Source organism: Equus caballus, chromosome 11 (genome assembly GCF_041296265.1).
Source record: "Equus caballus isolate H_3958 breed thoroughbred chromosome 11, TB-T2T, whole genome shotgun sequence".
NCBI lineage: Eukaryota > Metazoa > Chordata > Mammalia > Perissodactyla > Equidae > Equus > Equus caballus.
Window position 1 is genome coordinate 56,235,410 of NC_091694.1, and position 26,113 is coordinate 56,261,522.

The following is a 26,113-nucleotide window of genomic DNA, read 5'->3' on the forward strand; positions in this document are numbered from 1 at the left end:
AGTGATGTAAATAAATGGTTTTTTGGTCCCCAATATGTTTTGAAGGTAGAACTGACAGAATTTGTTGATCAACTAGATATGAGGTTTGTCATAAAGAAGAGTGTGGGTCAAAATTCCTTGAATTTTGGCCAGCTCTTAGAAAGATGGTTTCAGATTTGTTTGTTTGTTTTATTTTGTCTTTGTTTTCTCTTTTAATGGACAGGGTAAAGGCTCAGAAAGAAGTGCTTTTAGGGATGCATACAAATTAAGAATTTTGTTTTAGATATGCTTACTTTGTATGACTGTGAGACACTTTACTGATGGCAGGTGGGCAGTGTAGAGATTTTTGTGTTTAAGGGCGATCAGAAGTATAAATTTGGGAGTCAACATCATAGAGTTGGCATTTAAAGCCACGAGACCAAATGAGTTCACCTAGGATATGAGTGTTGTTAGAGATGAGAAGAGAGCAAAATTTGATTCTGATGCACTGCCACATATGAGGTTGAAAGACAATGGCCATCTAGTCAGTTGAGAAAGTAGCATCCAGCGAGTCAGGAGGAAAATGAAAAAAGGGTGGCATTTGTTCTGAAAGCAAGAGGAAAAGTGCTGCTGATGGGTTAGGTACGATGAGAATGAGCATTGACCATTGAACTTGGAAATATAGAGGACATTGATGGCCTTGACAAAGAGGATGGCAAGATAGGATGGAGCTGTACCTTATTGCCCTAACTGGCTCACAGACATGTGACGGGGAAGGCGGCAGGCTGAGGCTGGGAGGGCTGGCTGAGAAGAGAACACTGAAGAGGCCGCAAAAGGTGTGAGGCCCCAAATTTGCCATAGAGCCTTTATTTATCACGCCCTTTCACATCTATTCTGCGGAACAGCATTCACACAATTAGAGCTTGACGTGATAAGAATGCTCTCAAGAAGAGTCAAGGACCATTTACAGAGGATGCTGTAGAGGCCATTTTTGCAATGAAAGTGGCTGGATTTTTGACTTTTACCAAAATTATAATATGATATTGGACTCTACAACCAGTGCCCAGAGGATGAAGCTCCTTCTACACATTTTCTATTTCCAGCAGGGGACAGACTGGAAGCTGTTGTCCTTTTGAGTGAAAACTTCTGCTGAGTTGGAGAAGGCTTTGGGGCAGCTGCACTTAGGAACTCAGTCGTTTCTTCAGTTAAAAAAAAATGCTTTATAATATTGATATTATATTGGCCTGACTGAAGACTCAGGGAAATCAACAAAGGGGTCCTCCCACGCCCCTCCCCTTTCTCCAGGCTCCCAACACACGTACCTTAACCAACCATCATCTTTTCCCCTTTAGAACTGTTTTGTTTTGTTTGAGGAAGATTAGACCTGAGCTAACATCCGCCATCAATCCTCCTCTTTTTGCTGAGGAAGACTGGCCCTGAGCTAGCATCTGTGCCCATCCTCCTCTACTTTATATGTGGGACAGCTGCCACAGCATGACTTGATAAGTGGTGCATAGGTCTGCACCCGGGATCCGAAGCAGCAAACCCCAGGCCACAGAAGGAGAACATGGGAACTTAGCCACTGCGCCACCAGACTGGCCCCTTTTTTTCTTTTTATTTATTGAAAGTTTGCTTAGGATTCCAAGATTTAAATCTATGCTTCCACCTGGAAGAGTTCTGCTATCAAAATTGTGTTTCCAATGCTAAATTTCCTACAGCTGAAACATCATAGCACTTTCACATGACTCCAAAATGCTCAGAAAATAGTAAAGGACATAACATTGAAAAACCTTTCTCTCTTTGTTCTGGCCACTCAGAGTATAGACCAAGAGCAGATGATCTTTTCTAAAAGTACCAATTGGCCAGATTGACAAGCTATTAATTTAATTCAGGTGCTAAATCAGCTAAAAACCCTTTCTTTAAAGTAAAATATGCCTCATGATCAACAACGGCCAGAAATTTTCAGCTAGTTGGCTTTTTGTTTTGTTTTGTTTTGTTTTGTTTAGGTTCCTCAGCCTTTACAATTAAAATTTTAAAAGTCTTGCAGCAGGAAACTGAGTTTTAAGAGATGTATCAGTCGTGGAAGTAAAACAAAATGGTTTCCTATCTCCTCTCTGGGCCAGTTGCCAGAATTAGTCGTTTTATTAAAGAACTCTTCTTCAGGGTGCTTTCAGTTGACTTGTCTCTTTCTTTCCTCAGGGATAGGAACATAGTGAGAGGTGTTAAGACCAGGGCTCTGGGTTCAGGCTGCCCAAGCTCAAATCCTTTGCGTCCGACCAGCGGTGTGACTTTAAGCAATTTGCCTAGCTTCTCCAGGCCTCAGCATCTCTTCTGTTTAAAAAGAAGTAATTACAGCAGCAACCTCATGGAAGTCTTGAAAGAATTACATGAGAGAACGTTAGGTACAAAGACCTCTGTCTCTCTCTCTCTCCCTCTGATGTTCAGTGTGTGCTGGGTGTCGGTGACCTTCTGCAGGCTCGAGCTAGCTCTAGGCAAAAAGTCCTAAAGTCCAAGGAGAAATGAAAAACTAGGAGGCAGAAAATACAGGTCCTGGCATAAGCTCTTTCCCTCAGTACCCATGACCTTGTGCCAGTCTTCCTGTGCCTCAGTTTGCCCATTTGGGAAATAGAGAATGGTCGCTAAGTTAGGTTAGTGCCTCCCTATGGTTTCTTGTCCTTTAGGAATATCATATCGAGCTGTTGCTGACGTTCATGTCTGTAAGTGCAGCTAAAACACAGTTGTAAGAAGTGTGGCTGAGCCGGAATATTAAATACAACCATAAGAATAGTAATCTCAGAGCCAGAAAAAAATTTTTTGACTCCAAGTTTGAAAGACTTTTATAAAACCCAAATTTTTGTTAATTTAATAAAAAAGCAACTTTCCCAATGTATATTTTTACCAAAAATCATTCTAATTAGCAATTCGTCACAATGTATCAACTGAAAATTGTATATTCTATTAAAAGCAGAAAAAAAAGGCAATTAAAATAAGGCATTTTCAGTCTGTACAGGATCGTAAGGGCAAATGCGTGATTTCCTGACACGGTTGATGTATATAAAGTAGTTCAACAAGCTTACCACCATGTTGGGCCTCTTGAGGTTAGGGAGCCCCAAGTGGAGAGCCATTTGCCTATAAAACCCTGAGTCAGTGCTGATAAAGCAATAATAGGCTGGCCCGCAAAGGTATAAGTAATAATGATATTACTAATCACTTACAACAGCTCACTGGGGACTTCAGAAATAACCTCAAAGCAATTAACTAATGACCTACCTTTGATTATATCTCCAGCTTTGAAAGCGAAAGGTTAGAGTTCATACGCCAAACTGACGTTGAGAGAGTGACACGGCCTGGTGGCCAGCTCTCTTCCTGAACAGGGCGCATAACTCCCACCTGCGTCATCTCCCTTCCCAGTGCGCTTCCAGAAGATGCTAATCTTTATAGACTTTTAACATGTTTGTAATGTCTTCTTTCATTTTAATTAAAACTATTGCTCAACACAGAAAACTTGGAAACTACAGAAAGGCACAAAGACAAAAAATATTATCTACAATCCCGTCATCCTCCCCAAAATAACTTAACATTTTTGTGTTTTGTCTCCACAATTTTTCTGCATATCAATGACAGTATTTTAGTAGAAAATCCACAAAATTTTAATACTGTTGTTTCACTTGCATTTTTTGATCACATGTAATGAACATGTTTCCATAACAGTAGGTGTTTTATGTGGTTGTACATACGTTATTCAACTAATTCCTTTCTGTTGGGTATTTAGGCAGTTTCACTACTAGAAATAATACTGGGATTCTGCTATTTCATTAATCTGTTAACGCCTATTGACAGGCATCCTTTTAGACACAAAGTCTCTTCCCACTTTTGCACTTACGTTGATAGGACATTTAGAAAGAGAATCAGCACCAATGATGTATCATGTTTTGAAGCATATTGCAGATATTTTCCCCAGAACTGTTGTTTCAATTTTCATTCTCTGGAAGTATACTTGAGAGTGCCATGCACACCCCAAGGTTAACCAATTTTAGTAATATTTCGAAAACATAGTATCCTCGCTTGCATTTCTTTATTACCCAAGTGCACAGTCTTCATATGGTCATTGGTGATCTGTATTTGTCTTTTATTGAATTACTATATATGTCCTTCAAACATTTTTCTACCAGGACATTAACCTTCTCCTTATTGATTTCCTGATTATTGACTTATTTTATTGTCCTTTTATCAAGACCATCTCAACAAGTTGGTACATATAAAGCTAACTCATCTTTTGTAAAGATTGTGTTAAAAAGTGTTTTATGTATATACACAAAATGGACACTTTTCCATCAACTCAATCCTCTTCTGCCTGATGGGATGTATAATACAATCTTCTTTGTTTTTTCTTGCCTCCTCTCTAATTCCTCCCCACATCCATCCGCATCTTCACCAGCTCACCCACCCCACAAGAACCCATGTTAACAACTTAGTATATATCTTTCTTATTTTTCTCCATTTTTACAATTATATTTCAATGTACATACAGATCTAAAAACATATACAGCATTTGTCATTTATTGTTTCATACAAATGAGATTATATTCAACATTTTCTGCATCTAATCTTGCTCACTCAAGGCTACCTTGTAAAAATCTGCTAAGGTAATTGGCATAATTCTAATTCATTCTTTTAATAGCTACATAAGGTTCCCTGGGGTGAATGGACCACAATTTATTCAGCCATTCCCCTATTACTGGCATTCACTTGGTTTCTAGCTTTTCGCAACTATAAATGGGGTGCAATAAACATCTTTGAGCAGATGTGCTTCCTTATGGGGGCCTTCATTTTGAGGAGACAGGTTCCCAGGAAGAATATTGCTGACTCAAGGAGTCTGTTCAATTTATTTTTATTTTTATGAGTGCTGTCAGATCGCTTCCTGAAAAGGCCATAACAATTCATAGTTCCACTAGCAATGTATAAGAATTTCCCCCTATCTGCATTAGCAATAGGTATTACAGTTCTTTTCTATTTTTATAAGTCTGAAGAGTAGAAACATAGCCCTGACCACTCATGAATTCAAATGACATATGACTTCATTGAACATTTGGAATTCACTGCTCTGAATTACAGCTTATTCCTTGGGCCATTTTTTTCATTTTTTTGCGTCAATTTGTATAATTCTTGTAAACTATAGATTTTAATGCTTTGTCAGCTGCATTGCAAATCACTTTTTTCTAGGGCTCATACATGTACATGTGCCTTATTTATGGCAGTATTTCTCAAATTCTCTGTGTCAAAGGACCAGTATTTTAAAATTTCCAATCCATAGCAGATCGATGTTTCATAAAATACAAAATCACACACTCAAATGTCATGACAATGTCAAATTGCTGTAAAAGTTTGTAAATGCTTATTCTCAGTTTCTCCACTTACCAAGAAAGATGTGGGTTGGCAGCAAACCGTGGCTGGGCCCTGGTCCACCAGCCGCACCATGAGTAACACTGGCTTGTGCCATCTTTTTTCACAATCAAAACTTTTCACTTTCATGTAGTCAAAATATTCCATTTATAGTTTCTAGACTTTATCTCTTGCTTAAGAAGGTAGTTTAAGATTTATTTATAAGAATTATATTGCTACGCCTATTCCATTTAAGTCTGTAGTTCATGTGGACTTTTTTCAAATTTTACAATGTCCTCCCTTTTTTGTCTGGATTTTTTAATGGCGTGGGATAGAAATCCAACGCTGTTTTCTTTCAGATGTGCTGCCACATTATCTCTGTCATTGTGGAAGATGTTATGGTCTGGCTCACTCAGCAGTCACTCCCTCTCTCTTCCAGTTTGCCTTCTTACGATATAGATAGCGTCTGGACGACTACGATCCCACATTCTTGAATCAGTTGTACTAAGGCTCCGTATGTGATGTACGGGCCAGCAAGCAGACACACCCAAGCCAGTCTTGGAGTTGAGAGGGCAGCATGATAATTAGCTGCACAGTGGGGTAGATATTTTGTTCTCTTTGGGTAGCTGTGAAATGTTTCTCAAATTCTTATATCAGAAATGCTAAGCAACCAAAGTAACGGCAATGATATTTCTGCTTGAAAAGCCTAGGGTATAATTAGACCTTCTTCCTGGCTGCATAACATCCAACCACTGTTCTTTCATCTTTCCAGATAGTTTCTGGGAGCCACCTAACCCATCCTAATAAATCCTTTCCACTGAAACTAGCTAGAGTGAGTTCTGTTCTCTGCAACGAAGAACCTCGACCAAACAGTCATATATTAAATTATCTCATGTACTGAGACACTTTACTGTATTCACTCTTTCATTTCATTGATCCATTTTGAATCCATTTGCGTCAATATCAATACACTCGTCAATAGCATGTTGATCTTATCACATGGATTTATACTGTGTTCTCAGATCTGTTTATCTCTTTTTTTTTTTGCATTTCTCAGAAATTTATACTTCCATTTGAACTTTATGATTATTTTATCACCCTAGTCAACAAGCAGAATAAGAAACAGAAACGTAAACCTCAACTGAGTAAAACTAAGAGACTTCTTTAAACTCTAAGCCTCAATATATAAAGACAAAGTCAATGAAAAAATGGAAAATGGCTTAGAAAAGCTGAGGACAGTCAAACCAAGATGCTCACAGAGTAGTGTAATAATCATGACCCTGAAGAACCCTTGACAAGGTAACAAATTGGTGGCCCCGATCATGCTAAACATTGTGGGGGAGTGCTAGAACCATGAGGTTAGCATAACAGCATAAACAAGAAGAAATCAAACTCCTAAAGATCCATTCCCACTCCTTTCTCACAGTTAAGCAACTATCTTTTCTCTTCCCCTTTAGGAAATGGGAGGTACAGTCTCTGGAGAAAATGAACTATGGAAGCTTTGGACTTGGGGCCACCAAACACGGAAGAAGGTGTAGGGCAGGAGTCAGCAAATTTTTTTCCGTAAAGATCCAGATGGTAAATATTTTAAGCCATATGGTCTCTGTCACAACTACTTAACTCTGACAGTGCAGCATAAAAGCAGCTATAAACAATATATACTTATACAAATGAGTGTGGCTGTGCGCCAATAAAACTTTATTTACAAAAACCGTATTTATTCAAAAAAACACGTGATGGGCTGTTGAGTAAAAAGGGAATTAAGCAAAAAGTCTCCCAGCCCTCCTCCTCTGACCAAGAGTTAGGTCACTACATCACACTATCTCCTAGCCCTCACCCCCTCAAAAAAGGAAATTGGAAATCAGTGAATGAGAATATTCTTTCTTCAAGAAACTGAAAATCTCAATAGCAGACATCTACAACTACTAATATTTAGTGTCACTGATAGAAAATCCAACTGGTCCATATTTGTCAAGCCGGATGAGCCTGACCCAGGGAGTCTGGGTGGTGGGCAAACTCCAAGCAGCTTTCACTCTAGGGCAGGGGAACCAGCCTCATTTTCAAATCTGAACAGATAGCAAAAGATCCCCTGACATTTGAGGAGACCGTCTAGCATAAAAGACAGATACCTAACAATCAAATAGAAGACAGACAACACAGGGGAGAAAGGACAATTTCAGAGAAAGTCTAATTCATATCTCCAGAGAGACTTGGTCATTTTTAAACACTTATTTATTGAGTGCTGATCAGGTGCCAAACATTTTTCTACATGCAAGCAATATAGCGGTGACCAAAATAGATAAAAATATTTAACTTAACGAAGCTTTCTTCTAGAGAGAAGACTGAAGAAAATATCATACCTATAAAACAAAATAAGAATACTATTTTTAAAAAGAATAATTATAAAATGAAAAATATTTATTGATGGTTTAAAATTTGGCAGTTAAAATGTTGTAAATTTAGTAAAAGTGTTGGAAGATAAAATTTGGAACTTCCTTGAAAAATAGACAGAAGAAATAAATTAGAAGGAAATAAGATAGAATAGAAAATTAGAAGGCTGACGTGAGAGGTCCAACAACCAACAGATAGGAATTTTAAGAAAAGAAAATATAGAATACGAAAAGGAAGAAATTATCAAATCAATAATACACAAAATTCTCCAGAGCTAAAAGGTGAGTAACCAAATCAACAAGGCCCTCAAAGTACCCACACAATAAGTGAGGATTATCCACATCAAGGCACATTTCTGTGAAATTTCAGAATTCCAGAGAAGATCCCAAGAGTTGCCAGATAGGAAGAAACAGTCACATTTGAAGATCTGAGGGTAAAAATCATCAGATAACTCAAAAAACTGAAAATTGAACAATACCTTCAATTTTTTATTGAAAATTATTTCCAACTTAGAATTCCTTACCCAGCCAAAATATCAATCAAGTGTAAGGGTGAAACATAAACATTTTCAGACGCTCGAAATCTAAAAAGGAAAATGCTGTCTCTTTTGCCATGTCCATGGAAACTACTGGAAGATATGTTGCACAAAAAGCAAGGAAGGTAGGACAGAGAAGTTCCAATATTTGAAAGAGAAATGAAGGTGGGTTCCAAGATATTGATGAAAGAAAGTTGCAATACTCTGCATGTGGGCACATAGTCATCTGGGCAAATGACTAAAAAGTCTCCAGTCCACGTTGGGGCATAAGGATGGAGGGCTCCAGGAGAAGTAGCTTTAGGAAAAAGAAAAGAAAATTATATTTTATTTCACAGGTTTTTTTCATATGGAAATTTATGTTGGGAAACATTGTACAGAATTTAGAAAATGTTAGAAGACAATCATAGGCTCAAGGAAAACTTCACAAATTAAAAAAAGAAATTATTAATGATATGCAAAACAAAAATGTATACAGGAAAGAAAATATAATACTAACAAAATACTCAGCTTAAATGTGAACAATATTTACATAGTTGTAATAACAAAAACACTGAATATGGGCTTTATCATCTTTATTGAGGTACAATTTATGTGCAATAAACTGCATTCAAGTTATATGATTAGATGAGTTTTTAATATATAATTACACTCATGAAACTACTGCCACAATAAAAATATGGAATATTACCATTACCACCAAAAGACTCCTTACATCCGTTTGCAGTCCATCCTTCTCTCTGTTCCCAAACCTAGGCCATTATTTATCTGTTTTTGTCACTATAGATTAGTTTGCATCGTATAGAATTTTACACAAATAGAATCACACTCTTTCAACTCAGCCATTGTACTGCTAGGTACCTAAGAAAAATGAAAACATGTCCACACAAAGAATGGTATACAACGTTCATAGTAGCTTTATTCACAATAACAACAGCAACAACGAAAACCTGGAAACCATCCAAGCATCCACCAAGAGGAGAATGGATAAATAAAATATGTCGTGTCCATATGGTGGACTACTATTCAGCAACAACAAAATACGATCGAGCAACTTACCAAGTGGTCCTATTTATTTCTTGCAAAAGTCTCTTGTGTTTTCTAGGTATGTAATCATTTTATCAGCAAAAATATATCTTTATTCTCTTTTCTAATGTTTGTGCCATTTATTTCATTCCTTGTCTTATTGAACTCGCCTGAACATTCTAAGCGACATGGAATAATGCTCATTGCAGTCAGCCCCGCCTAGTTCCTGATTTTAGTTGAAATGGTTTATTATTTCTCTAATTATGATATTTGTTGTCGGTTTGGGGGACATGGTCTGTATTATATTTATTACATTCAAGTCCCTTTCTTCTATCTATATTTTCCTTAGAGTTTTATTATAAATGAATCCTAAATGTCTCCAGAATCTATCGATACATTGAGTTATTTTCTCTTTAAGTTGTTCATTTAGTAGAGTATATTGATGAATTTCCTAATGTGGACCCTCGAATAAAATTTACTGGATCACTCTTTTGATGCATTGCAAGGTCCTATTTCCTAGCATTTATTGAACATATTTGTATCTATTTTCACTAGTGAAGTGAATGTTTCTTTCTTGTGCTATCTTTCCAGATTTTCATACTATGTTTATGCTGGCTTCCTGCAACGAGTTGAGACGATTTCTACCATGTTCCATGATCTGGAATTGTTTAACTAATACTGCAATTACCTGCTCTTTAACAATTAGGTAAACCTAAGCTGTGATTCATTCTGCTCTCAACGCCTTTTCCAACGGTGCCTCTAATCACTTTTCCAATCTCATTTGTTGGAAATTGCCCTACAAATTTTCTTCCTCTTAAGTCAAATTTGACAAATTACGTCTTATTATGAAATCTTCCCTTTTTCTGAATTTTAAATGCATTTTCACAGGAGTTGGATATAGGATTTTTAATGAACCATTTCATTTCTTCTGTATCTGAAAGTATCTCCTTTCTGATTTCAAATCTCATGTGTTTTTACTCTCACCCTTTTTCTTTAGAATCAGGCTCAAAAGGAGTTAACTTATTTTGTTGGTCTTTTCAGAGATCCAGCTTTTGACTCTGTTTATCTTTCCTGCTATTTCTTTCTATTTCAATGTGTAATTGTTGAACAAACGGATGGTAGTCATGAGCAAATAGCTTGGCGTTGGAGATCATCCAGGAGAAAATGTGTTAAGTGAGAAAGGTGGAGGCCTCTTAAGAACACCAATGTCTAAGGGTGAACAGGAAAAAATACTAAAGATTTCAAAGAAGCAATCTGATAAGTAGGAGAAAAACCAGGAAAATGCAATTTCACAGAAGCCAAGATAAAAGTGTTTCTAGAAGAGAGCCTTGTCAACAGTTCCAAATGCTGCCCAGAGGGGATTTCTTGCCTAAGGACTTAAAGTGTTCGTTAACCATAGCTACAAAGAGGTTGTGGATGACACTGGCGAGAGTGGTTTCATGAAAAGAGAGGAGAAGAAGCCAGGCTTCCACCGGTAGAAAAGTAAGAGAAACGTGAGAAAATAAAGATGAGTTACAGTGACCCCTTAAAAGACCTTTGGCTGAGTGGTTAAGAAGGGAGAGGGGACAGTAACTGGAAGAAGGCATGGGGTAGAGAGGCATTTGTATAAAAAGGTGAAAGCCTCAAGGATATTTCAGTGTTGACAGGAAGCAGCCAGTAAAAGGCTGGGTGGGAGGTACAGGGAGGAATGCGATGCAGAGCCCAGGTGCAGTGTTAGACTCTGAGATGAGACGGAAGCCTGTTCCCCTGTTACAACAGGCAGGAGGATAGGACATCTGGGGGTGGGTGATGGGGAGGAACCTGCTCTTGTAGCCTTGATGGAAGGAAGTCATGGGAACTTGACGGCCTCTAATTCCTCTCCGAAGTTCCTGGCAGAGTCTTTGCTGAGAACAAATGGGAAATGGTAGGGTTGGAGGCATCAGGAAGTAGAGAAGCACTGGAAATAGCCGCAGGGAGTTTGGGGAGAAAGATCTAGGTTGGGAACTGCAGAAGAATTTTGTCAGTGTCAAGAGCCTAGTTAAGCTGGAGACCACACAGTTATGGGGCAACATAGGCGCGAAGGTAAACAAATGAATGGATCCAGGGCTGTCTGTGGGTGGGACAGACCTGAGTGATGACTAGTGTTTGCCAGGAGATTCTCACAGCTCTTCCAGTTTCTCCCCACTCTTTACCCAAGTAGCCACAACTCCAAAACCTCCCCTTCTACCTTTGCTATGGGAGAAAAAGAAATAAGCCTGTATTGGACTTGTTGGGACAAACTCTCTTTCCATCTCTCAGGGCCAAATTCCGCAGTGGAGACTAGAAGAGTGACATAGTCTGGGGTCTATTCCTTTTAGGAGGAGTCTTCCCAGACAGCAGTGGGGTAAGCAGCCTCCAGCAGACCTACGCCAGACCAGGGCCAAACTCAAGATAAGAAGGACAAGGGGCTGACATGGACTTTTGCCACTTGAACCATATTTTCTTTTTCTCTAGTGATTTAGAAATAATCCATCTGGACTTTACTTTATACCAGCTATTCTTAAATTTTATAAAAGAATGAAAAACATATACATGTGTGTTTTTGTGTGTGTGCCTATATTCTATGCAAAGATCCTGTAATTAATCTAGTTACATGGATAGGAAAAAGACTAAATGGATATATACAAAACATTAGTAGAAAATGAAATTTTTCTTCTCTATATTTTCAACAGTGAACCTGTACTCATTTATAATAAGAAGAAAATCCATAAAATGTGTTTTTGAAGTCATCATATTTGAACCAATATTTTTCTAATAACCAATTTCAAAAATAAAACAATATTCTGGTGTCTTTCTTTTGCATTCAGAAAGAATTTTCAAATATTTCTTCCTCATTCCTGATTTGATTTTCTATAAAATAAATTCTTCTTTGAATGAATTTTTAAATTCCATGTTTACTCACCTGAAATTCTTTTCTTATCTCATTTATTTGTAATTACTGCTTGGTCTCAATCTGTTCTCTTCTCAATTCTAATTTCTTACTATTCATCTTTCTTCTCCTTTTTCCATGTTTCCTTGAGTTTTGAGAGTACAAAGCATGTGCTGGTAAATAGTTTTTTTCTGTTTATTATAGTAATATTATGAACAATATTTCCTTCTGCCTCTTTTTTGCCTTGTGTGACATAATATCTTCACAGAACCCATATGGTTTGCATTTAATTTCCGGTTCCTTGAGTGCTGAGAGATACATCAGGAACTATTTCTCCACACTGTCTTCTTGGATGCTGTTAACATCAGCATCTGGGATCTAAGGCTCCAATCTCGGCCAGTTCAACAATCCAACACCCTGGGAAGAGTGGAGAAGGGCCTGGGACCAGGGGAAGTTCCTCTCTGCAGGGTGCTTTCTGGGTCTTTGGTGAAGTCTCTATGCTGGTGTCAAATCCAGTGTAGCACAGCTTCCCTTTAATCGCTTTGGGAAGCAGTCCTGCCACCATGAGGAGAAGACGTGCCCGTGGTCACCATGTTCAAGGACTTGTCGCAGAAGCCCTTGGCCTCCAGGGCTCTAGATAAAATTGCTTTTAATTTCCCCTGGTTACTTTCCAGTGCTTCTCCAACAACCTCAGAGAAGAAACTGACTTCAAGAAGAGGGCGATCCCTGCCACCGCTTGGCCCTAAGGCCTGCGCCTCCAGAGCTCCCACACGGCTGCCTGAGAGTTGCCCCTCTTCCTGCTCTGTGGTGCCATCCCTGCATCCTTTCTGCTCAGTGGCTGGTACAGGCCCCAGCACGGCGTCTGTGAGCTCGGCCTGCAGAGACGTAGAGATTCCAAAAGAGGTGTTTACCAGTCTTGTGTCCTGCTTCCACCTCCGCCCCTCATCCCTCCAGGTGAGGGGGTGTTCATGGGGAGTAGGACCCCTGCTTTCTATCACTTGCAAAGCCCTCTTGACCTTCTTTAATTGAAATCCACCAGTACTGTATCTAGAGGAAACCACTCTATGTTTCCAACATGAGAATCACACTCCTCTAGCTTTCAGTGAGAACACGGGCATCACGCCTGATATTACTGTTGTTTAAATGCTCAGTGCTTTCAAGATGCCTTCACTAACTGGATGGACACCCCGGTGGACAAAGGTATATGCCCTCCTTGGTAAAGAAGCAATTGCTTCCCTTTCACTTCTGATGAAAACCTAGCAGCTTCTGATGGCAGTGGTCCTGTTATGACCACTTGAACCCTGGGACGTGATAAGTCCAGGGTCTCAAACATTTGATCTGATTTTTCATACCTTTCACCAGGGAGCTGCCAATAATTTTTGGTATCATTTAAATCCACTGGTGACATATTCAAGCACGTGGTGATTCCTTGTCTCACCCACTGTTTTAAGGGAAGAAGGTGAGATTTCCTGAGTCCTGCTGGCAGGGGGAAACTTACCCTGGCCCTGTGTCAACTTGCCTTTTACTTAGGGAAAACTTGAAAGTAAAATGTGATATATAGATATATTATATATTTATATATTTATATATGATATAAATATATATATATTTAATTATATTTTTATCCCTGATCTTTCCCTCACTATTCACCTTTTTTGTGTGTGTGAGGGAATATATTACCATTGCATGTTTAGAAATTTCCCCTGTAATTTTGATAATATTATTATTGTGATTGCTATACTTAATTGTAGAAACCATTTATATTTCTTTGATTAAGCAGTAAATATTTACAAAGCATTGTCCAATTTATGTCTTCTTTAAACATAAAAAAGAAAACTTTCTCTTTCAAAATGAAATATTTTACCAAATAATAGAAATTTAGAGTTCCAAGTATACAGTAAGACTTCTGTAAATCAATGAATTGTAGAGTTTAACCTGGGGCAAGATCCTCAGAGATCATCTAATCAACCACATCCACACTTACCTTTTTCTTTCAGTAACAAACAGCCACCACTCCGGCTCCAAACTTCCACCCACATGACACACGCCCTCTGCTCAGCTCCCTGGGCAGATACTGCTTATTCTGAGGAACAAAAGGAATAAGAGTGGGAAAGATAGCTAAGTGCTCATTACTTTTTTCTTTTTTACAGCTTTTTTTATTTATTGAGGTCATAATAATTTATAACATTGTGAAATTTCAGTTGTACATTATTATTTGTCAGTCATCATACATATGTGCCCCTTTACCCCTTGTGCCCACCCCTCAACCCCCTTCCCCTTTGGTAACCACTAATCTGTTCTCTTTGTCCATGTGTTTGTTTATTTTCCATATATGAGTTAAATCATGCAGTGTTTGTCTTTCTTTGTCAGGCTTATTTCATTTAACATCATACCCTCAAGGTCTATCCATGTTGTTGCAAATGGGACAATTTTGTCTTTTCTATGGCTGAGTAGTATTCCATTGTATATATATACACCACATCTTCTTTATCCAATCATCCATCAATGGGCACTTGGGTTGCTTCCACATCTTGGCTATTCTGAATTATGTTGCAATGACCTGTTTTTACCATTTTCACCCTCTCCTGGGAAGAGCATTCCTGCATACTAGTTCTGCAAAGATCTTCCACAAACCAGCCCCCAAATATTTCTCTCTTGAATGAATTCTGTCCATCAGGGCCCTTGGTAGAATGTTACACCTGTTTTGGTAAGTTCTCCTGCCTTTGAATTTACCACTAATTTCTAAATATCATCTAGATTTCCCCAAAACAGTACTGATTTGGGCATCCTCATGGCACCCTATTAATAGTAAGAACCTTTACTTCATTGCCTCTTATCATCACTTTAAACTACAAATTCTTTAGATCCTTGCTACTCAAAGTGTGGTCCATGGACCAGCAGCATTAGCACCACCTGGGGGCTTCTTAGAAATGTAAAATTTCAGTACCCACCTGACCTACTGAATCAAAATCTGCATTTTAGCAAGCTCCCCAGGAGTACACTAAAGTTTAAGAAGCATTGCCTTATTTTTCTGCCAAGACCTTGCCATTTATTACAGAGAATGTCCAGAAATAGTTCACAAATATGTCACACCTTCTACGATGTGATACAGGCCATACCTGTCTCTTCTGATCTGAAAGAACTCTTTGGTGATATACACAGTTGAGTCGTTCACTGTCTGTAAGGGACCAGGAAGGCACCTTCTGCTATGCCCTACATCCACTGCTAAGCCACCTGCTGTTGGACAGCGCTGCTTGCCTCTCATCACCCCAGCATCGCATCTGCTCACGCAGGTGGGTTAGACCCTTGAGATTCAAAGGATCATTAGGCCTCTGGGCATCAAAGCACCTCTGTATTCCCAGCCCAGGAATAGGGAATGCTTCTCACCCAATTTATGTGATACATGGGCTAAGCAATGCTATTGCACCCCCATGTCTTACAATTTTTTAGTGAAAACATCTTTCAGATTTTATTTGCATCATGCTTTCCCCCTAAGATTGGATCATGAACTGAGGGGTTGTGGTGGTGGAGCCACGGACCAAGCTAAAGACGTCAGAATTCATTCACTGTCTCATTAACTGACTTATTCATTTGTCCATTCAAAGAGGTATTTATTGAACGCCCATCACATGTCAGGCATTGTGGTAGACCCTGGTGATGTAGCATCTTCCCTCCTGGTGGGGCCTTGTAACTGGGTCAAACCCTGTGCCTCTAGTGAACTCTCTCCTAGGAAGCTTCTCAGCCCCCCATGCAAAAGGATTCCAAGCAATAGAGTCAAAGCCAAATAGACTCAGACATTCTAGTTGTTTAAGGAGTATCTCGAGAAGAAGGTGGTTCTAACTATCTATCTATCTACCCACCCATCTATCTCACAACGTCGTTTATTAGATTCTAAGTTCCCTCAGAACATGGGTCATATGTTTCCCAACCAAAAATATCTCTAAAGCAGTATTTTTTAAAACTTCAACTTTTTAAGACCATATGAGAGTGTTTGTCAAAATGAGGTCCTGGACTAACTGAATTAGCACACTGGAATTTGTTTTTTTTAATCCATGAAACGCTTGAAATCCTACAACAGAATTGCCAGGAGTGCTTGAGATACAGGTTCCTGGACCGCACCCTAACCTTCCTCATTCTGAATCCAGGCAGCACACAGATACCATAAGTGGGACCCTGGGGCATTTTCACGTGTGAAAATGTGATTCCTCAGCGATCCTGAGGCATGATGGAGTCAAGCAGGCTTTCATATCTGCTTCGGTTTACATATTGGGCATCTGCGGAAATGTTATTTTGAATAAGGATTATGTCATCGCTTAAAGGAAAAGTTTGATGATAATTGCTCCAAAGCACCCTACACACAAATACAGTGTGGGATGAGATAAGAAATGAGGAGAAATCACCAAATCTTTCGAAGAGTAAAGCCGGACAGACATGGAGGCAAGCGGAAGCTGAGTGCAAGGTGTCCACAGAAGCGCAGACCAATCTCAATGAGGAACCCAGCGTCGTTCCTGTGGCCCTCCAGGGTCCATGTCCAAAGGCTTTAGCCAAGTAGTAAGTTCAGAGAATTTTGGAACCCTTTAATGAGTGGTCCAGACAGAGCTGTAAAGACTACTTTGGGGTCCCGCTGGGTCCCTCTGAGGGCCTGTAAATTCGACGCTATAATGTACCCATGCCACCCTTAAGAAATTCTGCCAGGTCTTCGCCAAAATCCCATCTGAGCTGAGAACAAGAGCACAAAGGGAGACCTTTGAGCTGGTATCTTTCCTGCTCTGAGTCTTATTATTCTCATCTGTAAAGCAAAAGAGATGAGCCAAGCGTCCCCACGTCTCCGCAGGGGCAGCTTTCTGAGCCTACGGAAAATGGCCAGCCCAACCTAGAACCTGAGCATCCATAAACCCAATGTAGGTTTCAGCACAAAGACACTTCTGAGTTTCTATAAATCAGAACAATAGATGATAACTGGTCAGCCTCCTTTGTAGAAATAGGGCATCAAAGATGAAGCATGGGTGTTTTAGGAAACAAATGACTGCTTTCAAAGAAATGGAGGGATTCCTCGCATCTCATGAAGACACCCTCTCTCTCTCTAGGGAACGGATGGAGAAAATGGCTGTAATCGCTGCCAATGCCAGAGTGTCTTTGAGAGGAACAGACACTGCGGCGCAGGCACTGGCTCCCTTACAGACACAACCAGCTCAAGGAAGAGCCAGGGGTCCGTTTGGTAGCCTCAGCTCACTCAGAGAAACCATTTTCACCGACATTTCTTGGGGCCAGATCTAGATTCCAGGGCAACTTTATGAGGTTCTGCTATAAGGTAATGAATAGATTTTTACCAAATGTTCCGGAACTTACAGAAGCGAGTGTTGAAAATACTCCTTTTGTAAATTCCTCCAGAGCCCACAGCAGCTCTTAATCCTCTGAGTGGATTTGAGGCTTAGAAACAGGCAACAGACAGTTTGGAGCCAAGGAAGGTGAATTAGGTCAGCACCCAAGCCCAGTGTTTGGGGTCACAAAAAGGTGAAGATTTTCTTATAATGAAGATGTACTTTTATGATAAGTCAAAGTAAATCCAAAAAAATCAGACTGACTTCCTCAGGTGACTCAAATTACTCTTGAAAGTAATACACCAAGAGGAAAACAAGGTGGCTGGTGGCAATGGCAGCACCATTAGAATTCACACACAGCTGCCCAGGGTGATGCTACTGTGGGAAATAAGCCTCACTACGCACGCTGGCATTTTGTTTTAAAAGGTCTTAGCAGAGTCCTGAAACAAACACCCTGTTCAGAGACTTTCACCTCCGTGAGGCACCACCACCCAGAAAGCCCACGGTCCGAGGGCTTCTAAATCCTCAGTGGTTCTCTGCTGCGTCAACCACTCAAGGCACAACCCAGCCTCCTGCTGGAGACCCCAGCATGGTCCTGATGCTGGGAGAGCTCTGGGGACGGAGAGGTACCAGGACCTCAGGCTGGTTTCCCGGAGGTGGGGCTTCTCCACTAGAGCTTTGGAGCAAGAAAATGGGTATTCATGGCTAGAAAAAGGACTAGACTATTCAACAACCTCCTTCCTAATCCCTCTGGACCCGTCTTGCCTCCCTGCACACAATCCTACATTGCTGTCAGAGCAGGCTCTCTAACCGCCAAGTTGTACCCTTGACTCATAGATGCAAAGTTGACTGATGGCCTCATCACCTCATTCACCTAAATTGTGAATCCACTTGCATGGCACACAACATCCTTGCCTGACTGCTTTTCTGGTTAACCTGGTCACCTGCCACCCCTCCAATTTATAGTGCAACCATCATGAACCACGTGCAGGTCACACCTGCGCACTTTACACTGACGTGGTAATGAACTACCCACAGTCAGCCTATGAGTGTGCTACTCTTCCCCATCAATAATTTTGCATGTGGTACTCTTGCTCTTTACCCGGAATGTTCTGAGGCTAATTCTCTTCTCATTACGGGCCCTGTGGGTGCGAGGAGAGGAAGTGGAATGATTTCTATATTAGGATCAGTTTGGGCGCAGCACCAGTACCTAGATGCCATTGGGTAGACTTTGTCCTGGTCTTATTTCTCCTGAACTCACTGCAAACACACATGATAGAATGCCTGTTCTACCAACTGTCTCCACACATAGCCTGGGGGCTCACAAGCCAAGTTCTGACCAAAGTTCTAAAGCCAAGAAGATCCCCTATGGACAATTCCTGGAAAATTCACCAAGATAGCAAATTGGGTCACTTCCACTTTGCTTCTGGATCTTAAGACTCAAGGCTATATATCAAGATCAGTTGGAGAAATGTTTTTGTATGTAAGGCCAATGAAATTAGAATCTCTGAAGCTTAGCCTGGACATCTATTACATTTTCAAAGCTCCGGAGGGAATTCTAATATGCAGGCCATACTGAGAACCACTGTACCATTTCCTCAATTTCTTCCTGTCCTGGTTTCTTGTCTCAATTTTTCATTGCCTTAACACTTCCCATCCGCCTCTCTCATCATGGCAATCCAGTGGAAATGGAACAAAGCTTATAGTATAGTTAGGATTCTAGGCTCCAGAAACACATTTCCTCGTATTTAGTAAGGCATGCTATCTCATTTCTCACTACCTGGTTGGTTCATCCCATTTGGAAGGCACTGGCCCTTACTCAATAGAAATCCTGATTAAACAGGCAGATGCCAGGCAGGGCTCCAGGAGGCTAGGCTGCTGAGTTAACAGAGAGGTTACTTAGAGTGGCTGAAAGAAGCACAGATCCAAGATGGAGATGAAAAGACTTGTGTAAAGCAGGATTCTGCAGAGATAGAATGACTGTATTAGATCTGAATGATGGGATGAAAGGAGGGAGAGAGAAAAAAAGAAAATTAGAGATCAAAAGACCAGGATGCGAGGGGCCGGCCCAGTGGAGTAGCAGTTAAGTTCACACGTTCCGCTTCGGCAGCCCAGGGTTCACTGATTCGGATCCCAGGCATGGACCTACACACTGCTTATCAAACCATGCTGTAGCAGGAGTCCCACATATAAAATAGAGGAAGATGGGCACAGATGTTAGCTCAAGGTCACTCTTCCTCAGCAAAAAGAGGAGGATTGGTGGCGGATGTTAGCTCAGGGCTAATCTTCCTCAAAAAGAAAAGAAGAACAAGATGAGAAAGCAGATTGGTGGTTGCACCAGCTGGGCACTGAGAGGCAGAGATTGCCTGGGAAAGGGGCTCAAGAGAACTTTTTAGGATGATGGAAACACTCCCTGTCTTGATTGTGGTGATGGTCATTTGTCAAAACTCATGGAACTGCATACATTTTAGAGTACGTCAATTATTCATCAATAAATTTGATAAAATGTAGGGCAAAAGAAATAGGTGAAGAAGTTTGAACAGGTAAGAAGGATAGAACTCTGGCCAAGAACTGTGCCATGGGGCCTACAATGCCACCAAAATCAAAGGCAAGGAGAAATCCTGGACGTCGCTCCTCCATCTCTCACAGCATCATAAAATCATACGTTGGAGTTGGAGCTCTTTCCAGAAGTACATTCCATGAAACACTAACTTTATGAGTCGCTCCTGCAATAAAAAGAATCTGAAGTCAAATAAATTTTGGAAATGCTCACACTCTATCCACCTCTTGATCACAAGATACATTAGACCAGCACTGTCGAACAGAATTATAACCACATTTGTAATTTAAAATTTTTGAGGAGCCATGTTTTTTAAAATAAATGTTTAATAATATTTTTTATTTAACCTAATATATCAAAAATATTAATATTCTAATATGCAATAAATGTAAAACTTATTATTGAGATATTTTACATTCCTATTGTAATACTAACTCTTTAAAATCCGGTGTGTGTTTTATACTTACAGCACATCTCACAGCAGGCGAGCCACACCTCCAGTGCACCATAGCTGCCTGTGTCTGGTGGCTGCCATATTGGACAGCACTGCCTTAGTATATTAAAGGCTCGGACAGGGGCTGTCCACATGGCCAAGTGGTTAAGTCCACACGCTCCACTTAGGGCCCTGGGTTTCACCAGTTCGGATCCTGGGCGCAGACATGGCACCGCTCATCAGGCCATGCTGAGGTGGCATCCCACACAGCACAACCAGAAGGACCTGCAACTAGAATATACAACTATGTACTGGGGGGCTTTGGGGAGAAGAAGAAGAAAAAATAAATAAATAAAAGAAGATTGGCAACAGATCTTAGCTCAGGTGCCAATCTTTAAAAAAAAAGGCTCTGAGAAGCCCTGCAGTAAAGAAACCTCTTTAACTTCATTGAATCCAATGTTTCCAAAACTTATTTGACCACAAGGCCTATTGTGGGTTTTTTTGGTTTTTTGGGGTTTTTTGGTCAGTTATTTCTATCAGCCTCTGCTCTACAGGAACATACTTTAAAAATATTGACCTAGGGGCTGGCGCCATGGCCAAGTGCTTAAAGTTCCACATGCTTTGCCTCAGGAGCCTGGGTTCGTGGGTTCAGATCCTGACCGTGGACCTACTCCACTCATCAGCCATGCTGTGGAGGCATCCTACATACAAAATCGAGGAAGACTGGCACAGAGGTTAGCTCAGGGCTAATCTTCCTCAAGCAAAAAAAGAGAAAGATTGGCAACAGATGTTAGATCAGGTCAAATCTTCCTTACCAAAAAAATATATATATCGACCTAGTTCAGAGACCATAAAGTGGAGGTCCAAAAATTAGACATAACCTAAAGACAGGTTTTGATTGGTCAATACAATACCTATGAGTAATTTAAGCTGGCTTTTAAAAATTGGGAGATTTCACATAAAAATCTGGATATCTAATTTCTGTGTAAAAATGGAAACACTTGATATCACTGAGTCTGGATTCCTTCATGGCAGCAATAGGCTAAAGCTGAGTGTCGGCTGCTCTTTTTAGTATGCGGCAGGGGTGGAATGGGCTCAGAGCACACGCAGGGGAGCGCGCTTTACAGCTCAGAACCATCCATGCCACTCCCACAAGGTACTCCTGGCACCCCATCCATGCCAGTTACCTACTTACCCTATAGCCATTTGGTGTGTAATCCCTGGTCAAGCTCAGTTATCTCACTTGTGAGCTAAATAAACTTAGGCCCCAAAAAAGTTGAAGGTCATGTGCCTAAAATCGTGTTACTAGTTAACGGCAGAGCAAGAACTATCTTCCATTTCTGCAGACCAGTCCCACCTGCTCTCTGATGCTTCTCCGCTGTTCTTTCGTCCACTTCTGCTTCTTCTCCTCCTCCACCTTGAGAGAACCACAAAATCTGTGAGCCACCGGCTTGCTAACTCTTCGCTATTAAACTTTGCTCTTTAAGCTAAAGTGATTCTCTCTGCCTGACATAGTTTGGATCGGCACTCATCGCTAATGAGATGCTGACTTGAAACACATCAAGGATGATAGAACCTTCGTGGAGATCAAAATACCCCACTGTAGTCCCGGAGATAGTCCCAAATTCCTTAGATAATCATCCAGTCTTCTTGTTTGGACTTAATCAAAACATCATGTTGAGAGTGGACACCAAGAATCCCTGAACAGAATCCCAACACGAGGCATCAGGAGACAGTGCCTCTGGGCAAGATGCCAGAGCTGCCAGGGTTTTACTACTCCCCGGGGGAAGCGCGTTCCTCCGAGAGTGATTCAGATCTCCTATGGCTGATGCTTATCTCGAGGCCAAGGCCAAAAGCATTTTTTTTCTTTATAACAACAGTTAATTGCCCCAGAGAGTTTCAGCTACTTTTAGTAAGAGACAATTTATCCAAGAATGTGGAGAGATGTGGGTCTGTGTGTTTAAGAATGTGCGGGTGCTCATACACTTAAGTGTAAAATTAAGTAACCTTGAACATGACGGACTTCTTTCCTATGTCCTCTGTGACTCCTGCTTAGCAGAAAGTTAGGAAGTGATCTGCAGAATAGAATGGAGAGAAGAGTCGGGAGTTTTTTAAAAAGTACACTCATAGCTGCCATCGTTCACCTAGAAAGACAAAGAGCAAAAGGCAGAGAGCAAAGAATCTGAAACGGCCTTCTCCATGGCTAATGTACTGTCAGCTCGCTGTGGATCGGAGCTAAGTAGAGAGATCAGAGAAAGAAGATGCCATCCTGTGATCACAATATTTTCCAATGCAGACTTTCGACTATTCATCAAAAGAGCCCTTATTTCCTCAACTCCTAGTTATAACCAAACCATGAGCAAGAAATGGATTATTGACCCTGCAGAGAAAACAATAGGGGGAAGTACAAAAGATGTCCTAAGACTGGCCTAGGGAGATACTTTCCAACCACTGTTTCCAACCACTGGGCCTTCCCCCAGCTGTAGTTAACCTCGTAAGGATTTCCTCTTAAGTATTTCCAAAGGCTCAACAAGCTTGAGAAAAACCATGTTTCCTTTTCCACTTTGTATTTTCCACAGCAACAAGCAGGGTTTCCCGTTGACTGGTTATATTTGCCTGGCTCCCAGAAAGCAGAGCCCAAAGCAAAGTCTTAGTTCCTCCCCTTAAGGAGGCAACACAGCACCAGCGAACAGAGGTGAGGAGAAGAGGAAGTGAGGTAGGGCCAGAACAAGAGCAACTGTGAGGTCTGTCATTGGGCTGGCCATCACTCAGTATCAAGTGAGACTTGGAATCTAGTGTTCTTTCTTGTCGGACTGTCTTCCAAGAGGCTGTATGAGTAAGTGCTTCTTTTGACAGTCTAACAAGGGAGAGAGATTTTCCCATTACCTCAATTTTAGCAGAGACCTCCAAGGGCGAGAAGAACAGGTGCCAAGTGCCACCCTCTCCCCTTTCGATGACCGTCTATCTACACAAGACTTGTCAAAGGGGTGGCCCCAAAACATTATGCCTGCATCATCCCATTGCCCATGCCAAGATTATTAATGGGAGGCTCCGAGATTGGTCAGGGAGAAAAATTAGAGTATAAAGATTTCTTTAGAGAGGACAATATTTATTTTCTCCTATCCAAGAGGGAGAGAAATAGAATGTTCTTCCTGCCCCTTAAGATGTTATGGGAACTTCGAGAGAAAAACTCAAAGACTTGACTTTTTCCCATGGAATCTGGGGACACAAGGACTGGTCCTTGACTCACTCTTGAAGAAGAATTAATGGGAAGGGCAAGAAAGCTGCATTAAGAATGGTCTGCAATTTCAGAGTTTGGGGTAAGGATGGGGTCACACGAGCTCGTTCTGGAAGAGAGCCAGCCATGAATCATTTTCAAGTGGACCCCACCTAAAAAATCTGAGGAGCAAAGTGACCCCAGTAGAGAGATGGACCAACAAAAACCAGGAGATGAGGGAGTCACAGTAGCCAGGTAAATGAGGTATCACCCAGTCAAGGAACCGCAGGTAGCAGACCTCAGCCACAGAGGGTCTCTAAGAACCTTTCCCAAAAAATACCGAAAAGAAAGATGCCAAGGTGCACACTGTGACACAGCCAGAGCATACCAATGCCAGGTAAAACAGCATCACCCACATAAGACCACTCTTCTCCTCTAATGTCACCACTAGCACCCCAGCTAGTGAATGAAAGAGGAGGCAGTGAAGGGAGTGAGGAAGAAGCTGGACATGTGTCCTCTCCCACTGCGGACTTCCCAGCTGAGATGTGCTCAGGCAGGGGGAGGGAAGAACCTTTAAACTGAATAAGAGCCCTGAGTTTTTATGTTAAACTGTCCTGGATTGTAATATCATTATTACCCAAAGAAAGTAGCCAGGAAAGCTTTGGGAACTTTCTGGGATTTCATCCAGAGGCAGAGAAAAATACATGAACTAAACAGGTTGGAAGAGGTAGCGGTGAAAAAAGATGGAAACGGGTCTCTGGGTGTACCCTGCAGAGCAACTGAAGGGCTCCCGGGCTCAACCAAAGGGCTGTGTTTGGGAGAGCCCTTCAGAAATACGGTGCATCTTATCTTGTTGAGTAGCGGTCAAGACAGAAACTAGGTGTCATGTAATCCCATCAATTTATTCATTTCTACAAAGATTAATTTGTTGAAATATCACAGGAAAGTCCCTGGACGTGTGAGGTATTCATTGAACGAACCAGCCCTGCTCCCTCAACCTCTCTGTTGGCCCTCCTCCTACTCCACCTGGCAAGTAAGCTCTGCCAACTACAGAGATGACAAAAGCGCATTTCTAGGTTTAAAAACCCTATTCTTGACCGAGAGACAAAAAACCAGGAGAGAATAGATGAGAGCAAATAATGCCAAATCAGAAACAGTGCTTCAATTTGAGAGAATGGAAAAAGCAAGGGAAAAAAAATAGAGAGATAAGCAAGATGGAGATTGAGCAAAATCAGGAAGAGGCGGGAGAAGAAGAGAGATACCCACAAAGTTGTGGGGAATATGAAGGAAGGGAAGGCTGACACGCTGGCTCCCAGATGTTGTTTGAAAGTGGTAGCCTTGGGGGTGAAAAAATGAAAAAGATGGTGGATGATATATTTTAGTAAGAGAGACTCTACATCCACCCAAGAGTTTTCTGTGGGCCTGGGAATGACATGAGAATGAAGGTAGCTGACAGGTTGCCCTGACCAGCCCCAAGGAGTCGCCTGGTAAGATGAAATGAAACACATCAAAGCAAAGTTCTGGGCTATTTGCCAGAGGGGCGGCTGCATCCGATGTGTGGAAGCATCTATGCCAAATCTTTACACTGTCATCAAGTGTGACCCCCACCAGGGCCACCAATCGGTCCCTCCTGTGCCAAATGGAGAAAAGGAACCCACAAGGGCGACAGCTGCTGGTGACAGAAGGAGAGTTAAAAGAGGCCTTCGGAGAGGACATCTCTCCTTCCACACCCAACACCTGGCTGAGGGTGCCGCTTTTTAATCACAGTAGCAGGGAGGAGGGAAAGAAACTCAGATAAGGAACTGGGAAGGGACTCGGTGAGGAGTCACCAGATTGGAGACTCAGAATGGCTTAAATTAACTTATTTGTAGATAGTAAGTGGTGGATCAGAGCAGAGATCAGAACACGTTATAGAAACAAAGTTCTGTTTCTAAGATGCAGGCTGCGTCTTATGGATTCTCGTAACTGGGAAATGACACATCCCCAGAGAATACAGTCTTGTTTAATCCTTATCCCTGGAAGCAGAGGGAGGGAGCATGGTGGTGTGGAATGAACACGTCCAGGCTCTCTCAGCATGAGCGTCTTCTCCTTTTTCCTCCCCTTAGCACAACAGTAAAGAGACAAGACAGACTAAGCTACTTAAAATATATTTCTTTGTGGTTTCTCTACTTCTGGGTTTTTTTCTAGTTGAATAAAAATGTCTCCACTCCATTCCCTGCTTTTACATAACTTCCTAAATATTAAAAGAGTTTGTATCAATTTGCTTAACCTTATATGTCAAGTCCTGGCAGAACTCATGTTCTACCAGGAGCTGCACTTTCCTTTTCCTGAATATTTGAGCAGAATCAAAGCATTTACAAATAAAAATACACAATGGCCTTAAAATTCCTCCCTCATGAAATTGAA